The sequence below is a fragment of the Cyanistes caeruleus genome, chromosome 31 (genome assembly GCF_971803275.1).
Source record: "Cyanistes caeruleus chromosome 31, bCyaCae1.hap1.1, whole genome shotgun sequence".
NCBI classification, from domain to species: Eukaryota; Metazoa; Chordata; class Aves; order Passeriformes; family Paridae; genus Cyanistes; species Cyanistes caeruleus.
The window spans coordinates 865407-887674 of NC_141731.1; positions in this window are offsets into that span (position 1 = coordinate 865407).

A 22268-nucleotide genomic window follows, 5' to 3' on the forward strand; every position below is an offset into this window, starting at 1 on the left:
CAGCCCCCTTTTCTTTCCAGGCTGAGCATCCCCAGCCCCACACGGACAGCAGTCCGATGCGTGGCAGTCAAGGCTAAAGGGTAGCAAATGGCTACATCAGGAAGTGAGAGATGGAAGCTTTTGGAGATGGAAGCTTTACCTCTAAATGTAGAAAAGAAAGAGAAGTGGAGGGGGAAATGGTGGGAGTCTGGCTGTGTTCTAACTGGCGAAGATTTTCTTTTCTTCTTTTCTGTCGTGCTAACCCAAGTTTTGTTGTTTGAAAGGAGGTTTAGCAAAATATCCATCGTCTTCTCCACTGCTGAAACACTGAACAACATCTGGGCAGGCTGAGGATGCAGAGCAAAACCTGCAAATATCTACTGCTGATCGTGATCCTGAGGAATGCAGCTAAAGCCAGCCAAAAGCAATTTCTGGAAAGTCAAGCCTGCTTTACGTTTTCTGGAGTTTGGTTGTGCCAACTTCATCAGTCATTTCTAAAAAAGGAAAAGAAACTCCAAGCAAAAGAGAGAAAAACACAAAGAAACCAACCCAAAGAAACCAATCAAACAAACAGATAAAACACCCCCAATCAAACCAAAGGCAATGAGAAGTTAGGACTAGTTGTAAGGATATCACAGCAAGGCGAATGGCTGCTTCCTACTTGGATCACCATCCAAAGCCACCTAGAACAACTTCTCCAAAACATACCCAACAGGAGAAATGGAAAAAGTGATCCATGGCAGCTCTGCATTGTGGTGAAGGATGAGCATGCAGTGGTCCAGATGCAGCACTGCCCACCCTCCAGGCTGCTGTTTGCTCTGCTGAAAGACTCTTGCAGGACTGTGGCCCCTCTCCATGCAATGGAAATCATTGCCACAGCTCTCAGTTGAGGCACTGGCATTTCCAGAGCCAGATTCAGGCACAATCCTACTGCCTGCTGAGCATCTGGGAAAGGTGCTGAGCATCTTCAGGCCTAGAAGCACAAAAGAGCTCAGGCTCTCCCCGAACTGGGTTTTCAGGGCAGCTTTCCATATCTCTGCAAGATTTCTTCAGCCCTCAACACGTCTGACTTTATGATGTCCAACGATGCATTAGGGTTTCTTCCGTCCTCTTGTGTGCCCGTGAGTAACCTTCCACGTGGATGAAGGAGATTGTGTACAGGACAATTGATTGCGGCATTGCCATTTGGCTTCATTGTCACTCAGTTGAACACGGTCCTTATCTAAGAAGGACTTCCAAGAAATGGGTAGGAGTTTTGGCTGTGAGAGGAGCAGAAAGCACATTTTCTACAGCAAATTGCTAGCTGATGCACTTTCCTCCCTGCCAAAATAGTGATTGCCATTCATCTTCCTGGGAAGAATGTAAAGACCCATTCAGAGATGCCAGGTTCAGCTGGCCTGTGGCTTTGTGTACCTCATTTCACATGTCCAATTTCACAAGGGCCACTAAAAGAGGCTCATGTTTGCCTTGCTACCCACAAGTGCTGTAGGTATTTCCAGGAGAAGAGGGAAAACATCGCTGTCCTGTGGTGTGGTAGAAATGCCACCACAACTGTGATTGTGTGAGCAAAGCCAGCCAGTGCTTTTTGGGGCAGCAGCAGCAGCTGAGAGTGTGGCAGAGCGGTTTTGACACTCTTTTTAGAGTCCTGCAAACATTGTTCCCGAAACAACCCACAGCTTTGCAAACGTGCCCGAAGAAAATGCAAAGAGAACTGGGGTGTGAAAATCAAAGACTGTTTATCTGTAGAAGAAAAGGAACAAGAATGAACTACACCACATATTTACACTGTAAGAATATTGGTAACAACAACAACAACAACAACAACAAACTATAGAACCTATTTACCTGAGAACAGATCTAACAAAACTCTATGAAACGTATTTACAGACAACTTAAACAAACTCTAACACTTCTATCCTGAACACAACAACTGTAAAACGTATGTACAGTAGGGTGGCATCTGTGTCTGTGATGTCCCTAAGTCCTGGAAGGAAAAACAAGTAGCACGGTCAGTGCAGTCAGGCACGGAAGGGTGTTCCATGTGCTGCCGGGCTGGGACACTGGCCCAGTGGGACTCTGCTGCCAGGAGGGAGCCTGGCTGGGGGCTGTGGCCCAGGCACTGGAACAGGGCTTGTATGGCCCACAGCAAGCCCAGGCCAGGCCAGGGATGGCCAGCAGAATCCAGTGCATGGGCTAGCGTGTCCCTGAGCAGGAAGTGCCCAGCCTGGCCCCAGGCTGGCAGCAGGGGACCCACTCTGCCTGTGGGGAGCACCTGCCTGTTCTGCTGCTGGCATCGGTCTTCATCCCAAGACCATGTCTTCCTCCTTGTCTTTTAGATCAATATCCATCTCTTCAATATAATCTTTCGTTTCCACCTCCATCTCTTCCTCTGTCTCGTACATATCCACATCCATCTCTTCCTCTCCAGTATCCTCTCCGTCCACTTCCATGGCTTCTTCTCTATCAGTCTGTGTATCGACGTCCGTCTCCTCCTCTCGGTCTGTGCCAGCCTGCAGAGGTAGCAAAATTTCCCAGCCTGTCCCACAGAGCTCCAGCCCAGACAGGCAGCTGCGGGGTGTCCGCCTCCGTGGAATGGTACCATACCTCTTTTGGAACAAATGCAGACATCCTGCAGGGATGGAGAGCAAAATCCAAGCGATGGGGAGATTTGGGGACTGCTGGGGGAATCAGGGAGCAGGTGGCAACAAGGTGACAGGGGTAGGCTTGGAGCAGGGTGAATGAAGAGCGTGCTGGCACAAGGAGCCAAGGGTTGTGTTGTGGCCGTTGCTGGATGCTGGAAGTTCTAGCTGGAGCGTGCACTGTGACATCACCGCCAGGAGTTCAGGCCCAGGCTGAAGAGGACAACGGAGACCGTAGAATGAATGATGGAATCCCTGGGTGCTTGGGCTTGGAAGGGACCCTAAAGACCATCTTGTTCCAAGCGGAGCAATCTTCGCCCAGAATAGGTTGCTCAGAGCCCCGCTCCCAGCTGGCCTTGGATGTTGCCAAGGATGGAGCATCCCCAGCCTCTGTGCACAGCCTGGGCCAGTGGCCCAGCAGCCGGAGTGGAAAAGAGCAGCTTCATTAGATCCAACTTCAAGCTCACTCCTGCAGTTGAAAGGCTTCTCCTCTCTGTGCCCATCTTTCCTAGAGCTGCAGGGAGGCCTCGCCAGCCCCCTTTTCTTTCCAGGCTGAGCATCCCCAGCCCCACACGGACAGCAGTCCGATGCGTGGCAGTCAAGGCTAAAGGGTAGCAAATGGCTACATCAGGAAGTGAGAGATGGAAGCTTTTGGAGATGGAAGCTTTACCTCTAAATGTAGAAAAGAAAGCAAAGTGGAGGGGGAAATGGTGGGACTCTGGCTCTGTTCTAACTGGCGAAGATTTTCTTTTCTTCTTTTGTGTCGTGCTAACCCAAGTTTTGTTGTTTGAAAGGAGGTTTAGCAAAATATCCATCGTCTTCTCCACTGCTGAAACACTGAACAACATCTGGGCAGGCTGAGGATGCAGAGCAAAACCTGCAAATATCTACTGCTGATCGTGATCCTGGGGAATGCAGCTAAAGCCAGCCAAAAGCAATTTCTGGAAAGTCAAGCCTGCTTTACGTTTTCTGGAGTTTGGTTGTGCCAACTTCACCAGTCATTTCTAAAAAAAGAAAAGAAACTCCAAGCAAAACAGAGAAAAACACAAAGAAACCAACCCAAAGAAACCAATCAAACAAACAGATAAAACACCCCCAATCAAACCAAAGGCAATGGGAAGTTAGGACTAGTTGTAAGGATAACACAGCAGGCGAATGGCTGCTTCCTACTTGGATCACCATCCAAAGCCACCTAGAACAACTTCTCCAAAACATATCCAACAGGAGAAATGGAAAAAGTGATCCATGGCAGCTCTGCATTGTGGTGAAGGATGAGCATGCAGTGGTCCAGATGCAGCATTGCCCACCCTCCAGGCTGCTGTTTGCTCTGCTGAAAGACTCTTGCAGGACTGTGGCCCCTCTCCATGCAATGGAAATCATTGCCACAGCTCTCAGTTGAGGCACTGGCATTTCCAGAGCCAGATTCAGGCACAATCCTACTGCCTGCTGAGCATCTGGGAAAGGTGCTGAGCATCTTCAGGCCTAGAAGCACAAAAGAGCTCAGGCTCTCCCCGAACTGGGTTTTCAGGGCAGCTTTCCATATCTCTGCAAGATTTCTTCAGCCCTCAACACGTCTGACTTTATTATGTCCAACGATGCATTTGGGTTTCTTCCGTCCTCTTGTGTGCCCGTGAGTAACCTTCCACGTGGATGAAGGAGATTGTGTACAGGACAATTGATTGCGGCATTGCCATTTGGCTTCACTGTCACTCAGTTGAACACGGTCCTTATCTAAGAAGGACTTCCAAGAAATGGGTAGGAGTTTTGGCTGTGAGAGGAGCAGAAAGCACATTTTCTACAGCAAATTGCTAGCTGATGCACTTTCCTCCCTGCCAAAATAGTGATTGCCATTCATCTTCCTGGGAAGAATGTAAAGACCCATTCAGAGATGCCAGGTTCAGCTGGCCTGTGGCTTTGTGTACCTCATTTCACATGTCCAATTTCACAAGGGCCACTAAAAGAGGCTCATGTTTGCCTTGCTACCCACAAGTGCTGTAGGTATTTCCAGGAGAAGAGGGAAAACATCGCTGTCCTGTGGTGTGGTAGAAATGCCACCACAACTGTGATTGTGTGAGCAAAGCCAGCCAGTGCTTTTTGGGGCAGCAGCAGCAGCTGAGAGTGTGGCAGAGCTGTTTTGACACTCTTTTTAGAGTCCTGCAAACATTGTTCCCGAAACAACCCACAGCTTTGCAAACGTGCCCGAAGAAAATGCAAAGAGAACTGGGGTGTGAAAATCAAAGACTGTTTATCTGTAGAAGAAAAGGAACAAGAATGAACTACACCACATATTTACACTGTAAGAATATTGGTAACAACAACAACAACAACAAACTATAGAACCTATTTACCTGAGAACAGATCTAACAAAACTCTATGAAACGTATTTACAGACAACTTAAACAAACTCTAACACTTCTATCCTGAACACAACAACTGTAAAACGTATGTACAGCAGGGTGGCATCTGTGTCTGTGATGTCCCTAAGTCCTGGAAGGAAAAACAAGTAGCACGGTCAGTGCAGTCAGGCACGGAAGGGTGTTCCATGTGCTGCCGGGCTGGGACACTGGCCCAGTGGGACTCTGCTGCCAGGAGGGAGCCTGGCTGGGGGCTGTGGCCCAGGCACTGGAACAGGGCTTGTATGGCCCACAGCAAGCCCAGGCCAGGCCAGGGATGGCCAGCAGAATCCAGTGCATGGGCTAGCGTGTCCCTGAGCAGGAAGTGCCCAGCCTGGCCCCAGGCTGGCAGCAGGGGACCCACTCTGCCTGTGGGGAGCACCTGCCTGTTCTGCTGCTGGCATCGGTCTTCATCCCAAGACCATGTCTTCCTCCTTGTCTTTTAGATCAATATCCATCTCTTCAATATAATCTTTCGTTTCCACCTCCATCTCTTCCTCTGTCTCGTACATATCCACATCCATCTCTTCCTCTCCAGTATCCTCTCCGTCCACTTCCATGGCTTCTTCTCTATCAGTCTGTGTATCGACGTCCGTCTCCTCCTCTCGGTCTGTGCCAGCCTGCAGAGGTAGCAAAATTTCCCAGCCTGTCCCACAGAGCTCCAGCCCAGCCAGGCAGCTGCGGGGTGTCCGCCTCCGTGGAATGGTACCATACCTCTTTTGGAACAAATGCAGACATCCTGCAGGGATGGAGAGCAAAATCCAAGCGATGGGGAGATTTGGGGACTGCTGGGGGAATCAGGGAGCAGGTGGCAACAAGGTGACAGGGGTAGGCTTGGAGCAGGGTGAATGAAGAGCGTGCTGGCACAAGGAGCCAAGGGTTGTGTTGTGGCCGTTGCTGGATGCTGGAAGTTCTAGCTGGAGCGTGCACTGTGACATCACCGCCAGGAGTTCAGGCCCAGGCTGAAGAGGACAACGGAGACCGTAGAATGAATGATGGAATCCCTGGGTGCTTGGGCTTGGAAGGGACCCTAAAGACCATCTTGTTCCAAGCGGAGCAATCTTCGCCCAGAATAGGTTGCTCAGAGCCCCGCTCCCAGCTGGCCTTGGATGTTGTCAAGGATGGAGCATCCCCAGCCTCTGTGCACAGCCTGGGCCAGTGGCCCAGCAGCCGGAGTGGAAAAGAGCAGCTTCATTAGATCCAACTTCAAGCTCACTCCTGCAGTTGAAAGGCTTCTCCTCTCTGTGCCCATCTTTCCTAGAGCTGCAGGGAGGCCTCGCCAGCCCCCTTTTCTTTCCAGGCTGAGCATCCCCAGCCCCACACGGACAGCAGTCCGATGCGTGGCAGTCAAGGCTAAAGGGTAGCAAATGGCTACATCAGGAAGTGAGAGATGGAAGCTTTTGGAGATGGAAGCTTTACCTCTAAATGTAGAAAAGAAAGAGAAGTGGAGGGGGAAATGGTGGGAGTCTGGCTGTGTTCTAACTGGCGAAGATTTTCTTTTCTTCTTTTGTGTCGTGCTAACCCAAGTTTTGTTGTTTGAAAGGAGGTTTAGCAAAATATCCATCGTCTTCTCCACTGCTGAAACACTGAACAACATCTGGGCAGGCTGAGGATGCAGAGCAAAACCTGCAAATATCTACTGCTGATCGTGATCCTGAGGAATGCAGCTAAAGCCAGCCAAAAGCAATTTCTGGAAAGTCAAGCCTGCTTTACGTTTTCTGGAGTTTGGTTGTGCCAACTTCATCAGTCATTTCTAAAAAAGGAAAAGAAACTCCAAGCAAAAGAGAGAAAAACACAAAGAAACCAACCCAAAGAAACCAATCAAACAAACAGATAAAACACCCCCAATCAAACCAAAGGCAATGAGAAGTTAGGACTAGTTGTAAGGATATCACAGCAAGGCGAATGGCTGCTTCCTACTTGGATCACCATCCAAAGCCACCTAGAACAACTTCTCCAAAACATACCCAACAGGAGAAATGGAAAAAGTGATCCATGGCAGCTCTGCATTGTGGTGAAGGATGAGCATGCAGTGGTCCAGATGCAGCACTGCCCACCCTCCAGGCTGCTGTTTGCTCTGCTGAAAGACTCTTGCAGGACTGTGGCCCCTCTCCATGCAATGGAAATCATTGCCACAGCTCTCAGTTGAGGCACTGGCATTTCCAGAGCCAGATTCAGGCACAATCCTACTGCCTGCTGAGCATCTGGGAAAGGTGCTGAGCATCTTCAGGCCTAGAAGCACAAAAGAGCTCAGGCTCTCCCCGAACTGGGTTTTCAGGGCAGCTTTCCATATCTCTGCAAGATTTCTTCAGCCCTCAACACGTCTGACTTTATGATGTCCAACGATGCATTAGGGTTTCTTCCGTCCTCTTGTGTGCCCGTGAGTAACCTTCCACGTGGATGAAGGAGATTGTGTACAGGACAATTGATTGCGGCATTGCCATTTGGCTTCATTGTCACTCAGTTGAACACGGTCCTTATCTAAGAAGGACTTCCAAGAAATGGGTAGGAGTTTTGGCTGTGAGAGGAGCAGAAAGCACATTTTCTACAGCAAATTGCTAGCTGATGCACTTTCCTCCCTGCCAAAATAGTGATTGCCATTCATCTTCCTGGGAAGAATGTAAAGACCCATTCAGAGATGCCAGGTTCAGCTGGCCTGTGGCTTTGTGTACCTCATTTCACATGTCCAATTTCACAAGGGCCACTAAAAGAGGCTCATGTTTGCCTTGCTACCCACAAGTGCTGTAGGTATTTCCAGGAGAAGAGGGAAAACATCGCTGTCCTGTGGTGTGGTAGAAATGCCACCACAACTGTGATTGTGTGAGCAAAGCCAGCCAGTGCTTTTTGGGGCAGCAGCAGCAGCTGAGAGTGTGGCAGAGCGGTTTTGACACTCTTTTTAGAGTCCTGCAAACATTGTTCCCGAAACAACCCACAGCTTTGCAAACGTGCCCGAAGAAAATGCAAAGAGAACTGGGGTGTGAAAATCAAAGACTGTTTATCTGTAGAAGAAAAGGAACAAGAATGAACTACACCACATATTTACACTGTAAGAATATTGGTAACAACAACAACAACAACAACAACAAACTATAGAACCTATTTACCTGAGAACAGATCTAACAAAACTCTATGAAACGTATTTACAGACAACTTAAACAAACTCTAACACTTCTATCCTGAACACAACAACTGTAAAACGTATGTACAGTAGGGTGGCATCTGTGTCTGTGATGTCCCTAAGTCCTGGAAGGAAAAACAAGTAGCACGGTCAGTGCAGTCAGGCACGGAAGGGTGTTCCATGTGCTGCCGGGCTGGGACACTGGCCCAGTGGGACTCTGCTGCCAGAAGGGAGCCTGGCTGGGGGCTGTGGCCCAGGCACTGGAACAGGGCTTGTATGGCCCACAGCAAGCCCAGGCCAGGCCAGGGATGGCCAGCAGAATCCAGTGCATGGGCTAGCGTGTCCCTGAGCAGGAAGTGCCCAGCCTGGCCCCAGGCTGGCAGCAGGGGACCCACTCTGCCTGTGGGGAGCACCTGCCTGTTCTGCTGCTGGCATCGGTCTTCATCCCAAGACCATGTCTTCCTCCTTGTCTTTTAGATCAATATCCATCTCTTCAATATAATCTTTCGTTTCCACCTCCATCTCTTCCTCTGTCTCGTACATATCCACATCCATCTCTTCCTCTCCAGTATCCTCTCCGTCCACTTCCATGGCTTCTTCTCTATCAGTCTGTGTATCGACGTCCGTCTCCTCCTCTCGGTCTGTGCCAGCCTGCAGAGGTAGCAAAATTTCCCAGCCTGTCCCACAGAGCTCCAGCCCAGCCAGGCAGCTGCGGGGTGTCCGCCTCCGTGGAATGGTACCATACCTCTTTTGGAACAAATGCAGACATCCTGCAGGGATGGAGAGCAAAATCCAAGCGATGGGGAGATTTGGGGACTGCTGGGGGAATCAGGGAGCAGGTGGCAACAAGGTGACAGGGGTAGGCTTGGAGCAGGGTGAATGAAGAGCGTGCTGGCACAAGGAGCCAAGGGTTGTGTTGTGGCCGTTGCTGGATGCTGGAAGTTCTAGCTGGAGCGTGCACTGTGACATCACCGCCAGGAGTTCAGGCCCAGGCTGAAGAGGACAACGGAGACCGTAGAATGAATGATGGAATCCCTGGGTGCTTGGGCTTGGAAGGGACCCTAAAGACCATCTTGTTCCAAGCGGAGCAATCTTCGCCCAGAATAGGTTGCTCAGAGCCCCGCTCCCAGCTGGCCTTGGATGTTGTCAAGGATGGAGCATCCCCAGCCTCTGTGCACAGCCTGGGCCAGTGGCCCAGCAGCCGGAGTGGAAAAGAGCAGCTTCATTAGATCCAACTTCAAGCTCACTCCTGCAGTTGAAAGGCTTCTCCTCTCTGTGCCCATCTTTCCTAGAGCTGCAGGGAGGCCTCGCCAGCCCCCTTTTCTTTCCAGGCTGAGCATCCCCAGCCCCACACGGACAGCAGTCCGATGCGTGGCAGTCAAGGCTAAAGGGTAGCAAATGGCTACATCAGGAAGTGAGAGATGGAAGCTTTTGGAGATGGAAGCTTTACCTCTAAATGTAGAAAAGAAAGCAAAGTGGAGGGGGAAATGGTGGGACTCTGGCTCTGTTCTAACTGGCGAAGATTTTCTTTTCTTCTTTTCTGTCGTGCTAACCCAAGTTTTGTTGTTTGAAAGGAGGTTTAGCAAAATATCCATCGTCTTCTCCACTGCTGAAACACTGAACAACATCTGGGCAGGCTGAGGATGCAGAGCAAAACCTGCAAATATCTACTGCTGATCGTGATCCTGGGGAATGCAGCTAAAGCCAGCCAAAAGCAATTTCTGGAAAGTCAAGCCTGCTTTACGTTTTCTGGAGTTTGGTTGTGCCAACTTCACCAGTCATTTCTAAAAAAAGAAAAGAAACTCCAAGCAAAACAGAGAAAAACACAAAGAAACCAACCCAAAGAAACCAATCAAACAAACAGATAAAACACCCCCAATCAAACCAAAGGCAATGGGAAGTTAGGACTAGTTGTAAGGATAACACAGCAGGCGAATGGCTGCTTCCTACTTGGATCACCATCCAAAGCCACCTAGAACAACTTCTCCAAAACATATCCAACAGGAGAAATGGAAAAAGTGATCCATGGCAGCTCTGCATTGTGGTGAAGGATGAGCATGCAGTGGTCCAGATGCAGCATTGCCCACCCTCCAGGCTGCTGTTTGCTCTGCTGAAAGACTCTTGCAGGACTGTGGCCCCTCTCCATGCAATGGAAATCATTGCCACAGCTCTCAGTTGAGGCACTGGCATTTCCAGAGCCAGATTCAGGCACAATCCTACTGCCTGCTGAGCATCTGGGAAAGGTGCTGAGCATCTTCAGGCCTAGAAGCACAAAAGAGCTCAGGCTCTCCCCGAACTGGGTTTTCAGGGCAGCTTTCCATATCTCTGCAAGATTTCTTCAGCCCTCAACACGTCTGACTTTATTATGTCCAACGATGCATTTGGGTTTCTTCCGTCCTCTTGTGTGCCCGTGAGTAACCTTCCACGTGGATGAAGGAGATTGTGTACAGGACAATTGATTGCGGCATTGCCATTTGGCTTCACTGTCACTCAGTTGAACACGGTCCTTATCTAAGAAGGACTTCCAAGAAATGGGTAGGAGTTTTGGCTGTGAGAGGAGCAGAAAGCACATTTTCTACAGCAAATTGCTAGCTGATGCACTTTCCTCCCTGCCAAAATAGTGATTGCCATTCATCTTCCTGGGAAGAATGTAAAGACCCATTCAGAGATGCCAGGTTCAGCTGGCCTGTGGCTTTGTGTACCTCATTTCACATGTCCAATTTCACAAGGGCCACTAAAAGAGGCTCATGTTTGCCTTGCTACCCACAAGTGCTGTAGGTATTTCCAGGAGAAGAGGGAAAACATCGCTGTCCTGTGGTGTGGTAGAAATGCCACCACAACTGTGATTGTGTGAGCAAAGCCAGCCAGTGCTTTTTGGGGCAGCAGCAGCAGCTGAGAGTGTGGCAGAGCTGTTTTGACACTCTTTTTAGAGTCCTGCAAACATTGTTCCCGAAACAACCCACAGCTTTGCAAACGTGCCCGAAGAAAATGCAAAGAGAACTGGGGTGTGAAAATCAAAGACTGTTTATCTGTAGAAGAAAAGGAACAAGAATGAACTACACCACATATTTACACTGTAAGAATATTGGTAACAACAACAACAACAACAAACTATAGAACCTATTTACCTGAGAACAGATCTAACAAAACTCTATGAAACGTATTTACAGACAACTTAAACAAACTCTAACACTTCTATCCTGAACACAACAACTGTAAAACGTATGTACAGCAGGGTGGCATCTGTGTCTGTGATGTCCCTAAGTCCTGGAAGGAAAAACAAGTAGCACGGTCAGTGCAGTCAGGCACGGAAGGGTGTTCCATGTGCTGCCGGGCTGGGACACTGGCCCAGTGGGACTCTGCTGCCAGGAGGGAGCCTGGCTGGGGGCTGTGGCCCAGGCACTGGAACAGGGCTTGTATGGCCCACAGCAAGCCCAGGCCAGGCCAGGGATGGCCAGCAGAATCCAGTGCATGGGCTAGCGTGTCCCTGAGCAGGAAGTGCCCAGCCTGGCCCCAGGCTGGCAGCAGGGGACCCACTCTGCCTGTGGGGAGCACCTGCCTGTTCTGCTGCTGGCATCGGTCTTCATCCCAAGACCATGTCTTCCTCCTTGTCTTTTAGATCAATATCCATCTCTTCAATATAATCTTTCGTTTCCACCTCCATCTCTTCCTCTGTCTCGTACATATCCACATCCATCTCTTCCTCTCCAGTATCCTCTCCGTCCACTTCCATGGCTTCTTCTCTATCAGTCTGTGTATCGACGTCCGTCTCCTCCTCTCGGTCTGTGCCAGCCTGCAGAGGTAGCAAAATTTCCCAGCCTGTCCCACAGAGCTCCAGCCCAGCCAGGCAGCTGCGGGGTGTCCGCCTCCGTGGAATGGTACCATACCTCTTTTGGAACAAATGCAGACATCCTGCAGGGATGGAGAGCAAAATCCAAGCGATGGGGAGATTTGGGGACTGCTGGGGGAATCAGGGAGCAGGTGGCAACAAGGTGACAGGGGTAGGCTTGGAGCAGGGTGAATGAAGAGCGTGCTGGCACAAGGAGCCAAGGGTTGTGTTGTGGCCGTTGCTGGATGCTGGAAGTTCTAGCTGGAGCGTGCACTGTGACATCACCGCCAGGAGTTCAGGCCCAGGCTGAAGAGGACAACGGAGACCGTAGAATGAATGATGGAATCCCTGGGTGCTTGGGCTTGGAAGGGACCCTAAAGACCATCTTGTTCCAAGCGGAGCAATCTTCGCCCAGAATAGGTTGCTCAGAGCCCCGCTCCCAGCTGGCCTTGGATGTTGTCAAGGATGGAGCATCCCCAGCCTCTGTGCACAGCCTGGGCCAGTGGCCCAGCAGCCGGAGTGGAAAAGAGCAGCTTCATTAGATCCAACTTCAAGCTCACTCCTGCAGTTGAAAGGCTTCTCCTCTCTGTGCCCATCTTTCCTAGAGCTGCAGGGAGGCCTCGCCAGCCCCCTTTTCTTTCCAGGCTGAGCATCCCCAGCCCCACACGGACAGCAGTCCGATGCGTGGCAGTCAAGGCTAAAGGGTAGCAAATGGCTACATCAGGAAGTGAGAGATGGAAGCTTTTGGAGATGGAAGCTTTACCTCTAAATGTAGAAAAGAAAGAGAAGTGGAGGGGGAAATGGTGGGACTCTGGCTCTGTTCTAACTGGCGAAGATTTTCTTTTCTTCTTTTGTGTCGTGCTAACCCAAGTTTTGTTGTTTGAAAGGAGGTTTAGCAAAATATCCATCGTCTTCTCCACTGCTGAAACACTGAACAACATCTGGGCAGGCTGAGGATGCAGAGCAAAACCTGCAAATATCTACTGCTGATCGTGATCCTGAGGAATGCAGCTAAAGCCAGCCAAAAGCAATTTCTGGAAAGTCAAGCCTGCTTTACGTTTTCTGGAGTTTGGTTGTGCCAACTTCATCAGTCATTTCTAAAAAAGGAAAAGAAACTCCAAGCAAAAGAGAGAAAAACACAAAGAAACCAACCCAAAGAAACCAATCAAACAAACAGATAAAACACCCCCAATCAAACCAAAGGCAATGAGAAGTTAGGACTAGTTGTAAGGATATCACAGCAAGGCGAATGGCTGCTTCCTACTTGGATCACCATCCAAAGCCACCTAGAACAACTTCTCCAAAACATACCCAACAGGAGAAATGGAAAAAGTGATCCATGGCAGCTCTGCATTGTGGTGAAGGATGAGCATGCAGTGGTCCAGATGCAGCACTGCCCACCCTCCAGGCTGCTGTTTGCTCTGCTGAAAGACTCTTGCAGGACTGTGGCCCCTCTCCATGCAATGGAAATCATTGCCACAGCTCTCAGTTGAGGCACTGGCATTTCCAGAGCCAGATTCAGGCACAATCCTACTGCCTGCTGAGCATCTGGGAAAGGTGCTGAGCATCTTCAGGCCTAGAAGCACAAAAGAGCTCAGGCTCTCCCCAAACTGGGTTTTCAGGGCAGCTTTCCATATCTCTGCAAGATTTCTTCAGCCCTCAACACGTCTGACTTTATGATGTCCAACGATGCATTAGGGTTTCTTCCGTCCTCTTGTGTGCCCGTGAGTAACCTTCCACGTGGATGAAGGAGATTGTGTACAGGACAATTGATTGCGGCATTGCCATTTGGCTTCATTGTCACTCAGTTGAACACGGTCCTTATCTAAGAAGGACTTCCAAGAAATGGGTAGGAGTTTTGGCTGTGAGAGGAGCAGAAAGCACATTTTCTACAGCAAATTGCTAGCTGATGCACTTTCCTCCCTGCCAAAATAGTGATTGCCATTCATCTTCCTGGGAAGAATGTAAAGACCCATTCAGAGATGCCAGGTTCAGCTGGCCTGTGGCTTTGTGTACCTCATTTCACATGTCCAATTTCACAAGGGCCACTAAAAGAGGCTCATGTTTGCCTTGCTACCCACAAGTGCTGTAGGTATTTCCAGGAGAAGAGGGAAAACATCGCTGTCCTGTGGTGTGGTAGAAATGCCACCACAACTGTGATTGTGTGAGCAAAGCCAGCCAGTGCTTTTTGGGGCAGCAGCAGCAGCTGAGAGTGTGGCAGAGCGGTTTTGACACTCTTTTTAGAGTCCTGCAAACATTGTTCCCGAAACAACCCACAGCTTTGCAAACGTGCCCGAAGAAAATGCAAAGAGAACTGGGGTGTGAAAATCAAAGACTGTTTATCTGTAGAAGAAAAGGAACAAGAATGAACTACACCACATATTTACACTGTAAGAATATTGGTAACAACAACAACAACAACAACAACAAACTATAGAACCTATTTACCTGAGAACAGATCTAACAAAACTCTATGAAACGTATTTACAGACAACTTAAACAAACTCTAACACTTCTATCCTGAACACAACAACTGTAAAACGTATGTACAGTAGGGTGGCATCTGTGTCTGTGATGTCCCTAAGTCCTGGAAGGAAAAACAAGTAGCACGGTCAGTGCAGTCAGGCACGGAAGGGTGTTCCATGTGCTGCCGGGCTGGGACACTGGCCCAGTGGGACTCTGCTGCCAGGAGGGAGCCTGGCTGGGGGCTGTGGCCCAGGCACTGGAACAGGGCTTGTATGGCCCACAGCAAGCCCAGGCCAGGCCAGGGATGGCCAGCAGAATCCAGTGCATGGGCTAGCGTGTCCCTGAGCAGGAAGTGCCCAGCCTGGCCCCAGGCTGGCAGCAGGGGACCCACTCTGCCTGTGGGGAGCACCTGCCTGTTCTGCTGCTGGCATCGGTCTTCATCCCAAGACCATGTCTTCCTCCTTGTCTTTTAGATCAATATCCATCTCTTCAATATAATCTTTCGTTTCCACCTCCATCTCTTCCTCTGTCTCGTACATATCCACATCCATCTCTTCCTCTCCAGTATCCTCTCCGTCCACTTCCATGGCTTCTTCTCTATCAGTCTGTGTATCGACGTCCGTCTCCTCCTCTCCGTCTGTGCCAGCCTGCAGAGGTAGCAAAATTTCCCAGCCTGTCCCACAGAGCTCCAGCCCAGCCAGGCAGCTGCGGGGTGTCCGCCTCCGTGGAATGGTACCATACCTCTTTTGGAACAAATGCAGACATCCTGCAGGGATGGAGAGCAAAATCCAAGCGATGGGGAGATTTGGGGACTGCTGGGGGAATCAGGGAGCAGGTGGCAACAAGGTGACAGGGGTAGGCTTGGAGCAGGGTGAATGAAGAGCGTGCTGGCACAAGGAGCCAAGGGTTGTGTTGTGGCCGTTGCTGGATGCTGGAAGTTCTAGCTGGAGCGTGCACTGTGACATCACCGCCAGGAGTTCAGGCCCAGGCTGAAGAGGACAACGGAGACCGTAGAATGAATGATGGAATCCCTGGGTGCTTGGGCTTGGAAGGGACCCTAAAGACCATCTTGTTCCAAGCGGAGCAATCTTCGCCCAGAATAGGTTGCTCAGAGCCCCGCTCCCAGCTGGCCTTGGATGTTGCCAAGGATGGAGCATCCCCAGCCTCTGTGCACAGCCTGGGCCAGTGGCCCAGCAGCCGGAGTGGAAAAGAGCAGCTTCATTAGATCCAACTTCAAGCTCACTCCTGCAGTTGAAAGGCTTCTCCTGTCTGTGCCCATCTTTCCTAGAGGTGCAGGGAGGCCTCGCCAGCCCCCTTTTCTTTCCAGGCTGAGCATCCCCAGCCCCACACGGACAGCAGTCCGATGCGTGGCAGTCAAGGCTAAAGGGTAGCAAATGGCTACATCAGGAAGTGAGAGATGGAAGCTTTTGGAGATGGAAGCTTTACCTCTAAATGTAGAAAAGAAAGCAAAGTGGAGGGGGAAATGGTGGGAGTCTGGCTGTGTTCTAACTGGCGAAGATTTTCTTTTCTTCTTTTGTGTCGTGCTAACCCAAGTTTTGTTGTTTGAAAGGAGGTTTAGCAAAATATCCATCGTCTTCTCCACTGCTGAAACACTGAACAACATCTGGGCAGGCTGAGGATGCAGAGCAAAACCTGCAAATATCTACTGCTGATCGTGATCCTGGGGAATGCAGCTAAAGCCAGCCAAAAGCAATTTCTGGAAAGTCAAGCCTGCTTTACGTTTTCTGGAGTTTGGTTGTGCCAACTTCACCAGTCATTTCTAAAAAAAGAAAAGAAACTCCAAGCAAAACAGAGAAAAACACAAAGAAACCAACCCAAAGAAACCAATCAAACAAACAGATAAAACACCCCCAATCAAACCAAAGGCAATGAGAAGTTAGGACTAGTTGTAAGGATAACACAGCAGGCGAATGGCTGCTTCCTACTTGGATCACCATCCAAAGCCACCTAGAACAACTTCTCCAAAACATATCCAACAGGAGAAATGGAAAAAGTGATCCATGGCAGCTCTGCATTGTGGTGAAGGATGAGCATGCAGTGGTCCAGATGCAGCATTGCCCACCCTCCAGGCTGCTGTTTGCTCTGCTGAAAGACTCTTGCAGGACTGTGGCCCCTCTCCATGCAATGGAAATCATTGCCACAGCTCTCAGTTGAGGCACTGGCATTTCCAGAGCCAGATTCAGGCACAATCCTACTGCCTGCTGAGCATCTGGGAAAGGTGCTGAGCATCTTCAGGCCTAGAAGCACAAAAGAGCTCAGGCTCTCCCCGAACTGGGTTTTCAGGGCAGCTTTCCATATCTCTGCAAGATTTCTTCAGCCCTCAACACGTCTGACTTTATTATGTCCAACGATGCATTTGGGTTTCTTCCGTCCTCTTGTGTGCCTGTGAGTAACCTTCCACGTGGATGAAGGAGATTGTGTACAGGACAATTGATTGCGGCATTGCCATTTGGCTTCACTGTCACTCAGTTGAACACGGTCCTTATCTAAGAAGGACTTCCAAGAAATGGGTAGGAGTTTTGGCTGTGAGAGGAGCAGAAAGCACATTTTCTACAGCAAATTGCTAGCTGATGCACTTTCCTCCCTGCCAAAATAGTGATTGCCATTCATCTTCCTGGGAAGAATGTAAAGACCCATTCAGAGATGCCAGGTTCAGCTGGTCTGTGGGTAGGCTGCACAAACATGTGCTGTCCTGTCACAGATTCTCCTCGCCTGACGCTGTGCAAAGGCTTTCTGCTTGCATTAAAAGCAGGAAATGCAGAAGCCTCGATTCTGTGGTTCCGAGAAGGTAAGTGCAAGACGTGAGACTTCTTAGGCAGATGTTGCTTTCCGGATCTCTTGGCAACGGGCAAAAGTACCAAGTGTGTCTAAGAGAGAGTGCCGGTCAGCGCGCGGGCGGTGGAAAGCGCGAGCGCTGCGGACAGGCGAATAAGGAAGGTGTTTAAAAGGCCTCTGGTGCGCGAGACTTTCAGACTGCAAGTGGAATGTAACTGCCAGTCGCCCGCTTGCTGCTTAGTCGCTAGTTGTCTTGTGAAAGAGGTAAGATCACTACTTCCTTCTGCTGATCCCTTCTGCTGTTGCTGCTCTCTGCGACAAAAATTCGCTTTCCGTTTTACTTACAGATGCAGAGAAATGCCCTGCGTAGCACAGAAAGCTGTCACACCATGGGTGGCATAGGGTGTTGCAATTTCGTGCTTACATCAGTGGCCGGGGTATACTGCAAAAACATGTGCTGTCCTGTCACACGTTCTCCTCGCTAGACACAGTGCAGAAGCTTTCCGCTTGTATTAAGAGCAAGAAAGGCAGAAGCCGCGACTCCGCAGTTCGTAGAAGGTAACCGCAAGAGGCGAGCCTCCTTCGGCAGAAGCTGCTTTCCGGAGTTCTTGGCAACCGGCCACAGTACCATGTGTGTCTGTGGGACGGTGCCGGTCAGGGCGCGGGCGGTAGAAAGCGCGAGCGCTGCGGGCAGGCGAATAAGGAAGGTGTTTAAAAGGCCTCTGGTGCGCGAGACTTTCAGACTGCAAGTGGAATGTAACTGCCAGTCGCCCGCTTGCTGAGTAGTCGCTAAGTTGTCGTGTGGATGAGGTACGATCACTACATCTTCTGCTGCTCCCTACTGCTGTTGCTGCTCTCTGCGACAAAAATTCGCTTTCTGTTTTACTCCCAGAAACAGAGAAATGTCCTGCGCAGCACAGAAAGCTGTCACACCATGGGTGTGCAAATCCGTGCTTGCGTGTAAGTGGCAGGGGTAAGCTGCACAAACATATGCTGTCCTGTCACACGTTCTCCTCGCTAGACACAGTGCAGAAGCTTTCCGCTTGCATTAAGGGCAAGAAAGGCAGAAGCCGCGACTCCGCAGTTCGCAGAAGGTAACCGCAAGAGGCGAGCCTCCTTCGGCAGAAGCTGCTTTCCGGAGTTCTTGGCAACCGCCCAAAGTACCATGTGTGTCTGAGAGAGAGTGCCGGTCAGCGCGCGGGCGGTGGAAAGCGCGAGCGCTGCGGGCAGGCGAATAAGGAAGGTGTTTAAAAGGCATCTGGTGCGCGTGACTTTCAGACTGCAAGATGAAAGCAGCTGCCACTAGCCCGTTTGCTGATTAGTAGCTAGTTGTCGTGTGGAAGAAGTAAGATCACTACTTCCTTCTGCTGCTCCCTACTGCTGTTGCTGCTCTCTGCGACAATAGTTGCACTTTCCCTTTTACTCCCAGATGCAGAGAAATGCCCTGCGCAGCACAGAAACCTGTCACACCATGAGTGGCGTAGGGTGCTGCAATTTCGTGCTTACATCAGTGGCCGGGGTATACTGCAAAAACATGTGCTGTCCTGTCACACGTTCTCCTCGCTAGACACAGTGCAGAAGCTTTCCGCTTGTATTAAGAGCAAGAAAGGCAGAAGCCGCGACTCCGCAGTTCGGAGAAGGTAACCGCAAGAGGCGAGCCTCCTTCGGCAGAAGCTGCTTTCCGGAGCTCTTGGCAACCGGCCACAGTACCATGTGTGTCTGAGAGAGAGTGCCAGTCAGCGCGCGGGCGGAGGAAAGCGCGAGCGCTGCGGGCAGGCGAATAAGGAAGGTGTTTAACAGGCATCTGGTGCGCGAGACTTTCAGACTGCAAGTGGAAAGCAGCTGCCACTCACACGCTTGCTGATTAGTAGCTAGTTGTCGTGTGGAAGAAGTAAGATCACTACTTCCTTCTGCTGCTCCCTACTGCTGTTGCTGCTGTCTGCGACAATAGTTGCACTTTCCCTTTTACTCCCAGATGCAGAGAAATGTCCTGCGCAGCACAGAAACCTGTCACACCATGGGTGGCATAGGGCGTTGCAAATCCGTGTTGCGTCAGTGGCAGGGGTAAGCTGCACAAACATGTGCTGTCCTGTCACACGTTCTCTTCGCCAGAAGCTGTGCAAAAGCTTTCTGCTTGCATTAAGGGCAAGAAAGGCAGAATCTGCGACTCCGCAGTTCGGAGAAGGTGAGCGCAAGAGGCGAGCATCCTTCGGCAGAAGCCGCTTTTCAGGACTCTTGGCAACCGGCCAAAGTACTATGTGTGTCTGTGGGACGGTGCCGGTCAGCGCGCGGGCGGTGGAAAAAGCGAGCGGTGCAGGCAAGCGAATAAGAAACATGTTTAACAGGCATCTGGCGCGCGAAACTTTCAGACTGCAAGTGGAATGTAACTGCCAGTCGCCCGCTTGCTAATTAGTCGCTAGTTGTCTTGTGGAAGAGGTAAGATCACTACTTCCTTCTGCTGCTCCCTACTGCTGTTGCTGCTCTCTGCGACAAAAATTCGCTTTCCGTTTTACTTACAGATGCAGAGAAATGCCCTGCGCAGCACAGAAAGCTGTCACACCATGGGTGGCATAGGGTGTTGCAAATCCGTGCTTGTGTGTACGTGGCAGGGGTAAGCTGCACAAACATGTGCTGTCCTGTCACACGTTCTCCTCGCTAGACACAGTGCAGAAGCTTTCCCCTTGCATTAAGAGCAAGAAAGGCAGAAGCCGCGACTCCGCAGTTCGCAGAAGGTAACCGCAAGAGGCGAGCCTCCTTCGGCAGAAGCTGCTTTCCGGAGTTCTTGGCAACTGGCCAAAGTACCATGTGTGTCTGTGGGATGGTGCCGGTCAGGGCGCGGGCGGTAGAAAGCGCGAGATTTGTGGGCAGGCGAATAAGGAAGGTGTTTAACAGGCATCTGGTGCGCGAGACTTTCAGACTGCAAGTGGAAAGCAGCTGCCACTCACACGCTTGCTGATTAGTAGCTAGTTGTCGTGTGGAAGAAGTAAGATCACTACTTCCTTCTGCTGCTCCTTACTGCTGTTGCTGCTGTCTGCGACAATAGTTGCACTTTCCCTTTTACTCCCAGATGAAGAGAAATGTCCTGCGCAGCACAGAAACCTGTCACACCATGGGTGGCATAGGGTGCTGCAAATTCGTGCTTACATCAGTGGCAGGGAGTGTGTGTATACTGCACAAACATGTGCTGTCCTGTCACTCGTTCTCCTCGCCAAACTCTGTGCAAAAGCTTTCCGCTTGCATTAAGAGCATGACAGGCAGAAGCCGCGACTCCGCAGTTCGGAGAAAGTAACCGCAAGAGGCGAGTCTCCTTCGATCCCTGAGGTGCATCACTGGAATTGCTACAAGTTTTACTTACCACAATTTTAACCAAAATCTGTCTTAAATCATGTTATATCTCGTTAGATGTAGGAAGACAGACACGAACAAAACAACCCACAAACAAAAGAAAAAAAACAAAGCCCCAAAACCTCAAATCCTACACAGCCCAATAATACATAGAAAGGCACCTGATAATATCATTAGTAGCAGATATCTACAGCATCCTAAGTGTACTTAAGGAATCAAGATGAATTTTAAAAATATCATGAAATACAAGAATTGCTGGCATTCAAAATGTAACTCTAGCCTATGTAGCAAGTCACTAAAATGACGTGCAGTTGTAAATCATTAAGTGTGCAAAACTATACAGTTTTGCATAAAGTGCTGTATGTACCCCAGTTTGCTAAGCTTGGCAATATGACACAAAATGATGAAGTTAAGGATGTATCCTACCTACCTCATCTTTCCTTTTCCTTTCCCACCATCACCCACTCTCCTTTAAACTGTACGTTTAAAAATTACACAAAGGCCTTTTCAGGAATTGTAGTTCAGAAAAATGTTTCAAGTATATTTATCTTTCAGTGTAAACTTGGGGACACTATGGTTCAATTTTCACAAGCTCTACATACTTACAGCTTCTCTTAATTCAATTTGATTTGCAATTATTTCAATCTGTTCAATACCTCTGGCAAAGGAGTATTTCCTATTACTCATTTTACTCCTATTTAAGGAGTGCTGAAATCCATGCTGTAACTTGTCCAGATTTAAATCTAAACATGACACAATTATAGAAAAACAGAGTAATACTTTATCTGATCACTTGGGCTCACAAAACCAAGTCCTACCATATCTGTTCATACAGACTCATTCTAGGCATTGTACACAGATCTTTAACACTTGAATTCAAGTTACTATAGTACAGCAGTTTCTCTTGCAGGAATTGTGCAGTACACTTAAAAGTATACAACGGGTCTCTTCTTTACTCTGTATTTTAGTGATCCGTATCGTATCTGAGGGGAAAAACAAAATTATAATGAAGTACTAAGTCACATGAAATGGAAATATAATTCAGCTCCCCACTAATCCTATTTAGCAAATGTCTTCCTATGTGCTTTGGACACCCGGTTTCACTAAGAGAATCTACCTATTACTGAATAAGATAAAGTTTCAACAGAATTGGGCAAGAAGAGTAAGTATCAATTGTTTTCCTGGAATGACCCAAAAACTTTTATGAGACTTCACAGAGATTTATACTGGAGTATCTTTAAATTTTGTAATGCATGCACTAGGATGCTAACTAGGATCTTCTCTTTGTAGATCACAAAGAGTCAGGCTGTTTGTCCATGGCAACTAAAAAATTCTGAATATTCTTTATCTATTAAACAGCAGATGTTTAAGTGTGCACAACACACAGATAATATTATTGTTATTCATACCCTTTTCAAGGCGAACACTTCCTGAAATTAGGCTTGGTGGTGCCAAAATTAGCATTTCAAATAGAAAGTCTGTTTCATCTCCTCTCCCTTGCTCCTTGCTTCATTAATTTCATACATATATTTCCCCTAAACACATCAAACTACAAAAGCTTCAAACTTAGATATTGTTGTCACATGCTTTCTTCCCCATTTAGCATTCTGGAACCCAGTTACTGTTGACAACTTCTCCAATATTAAAAATAAAAATAAATTTCTGCACTATGAATAATGCCAATATACACTGGAAGAACAAAC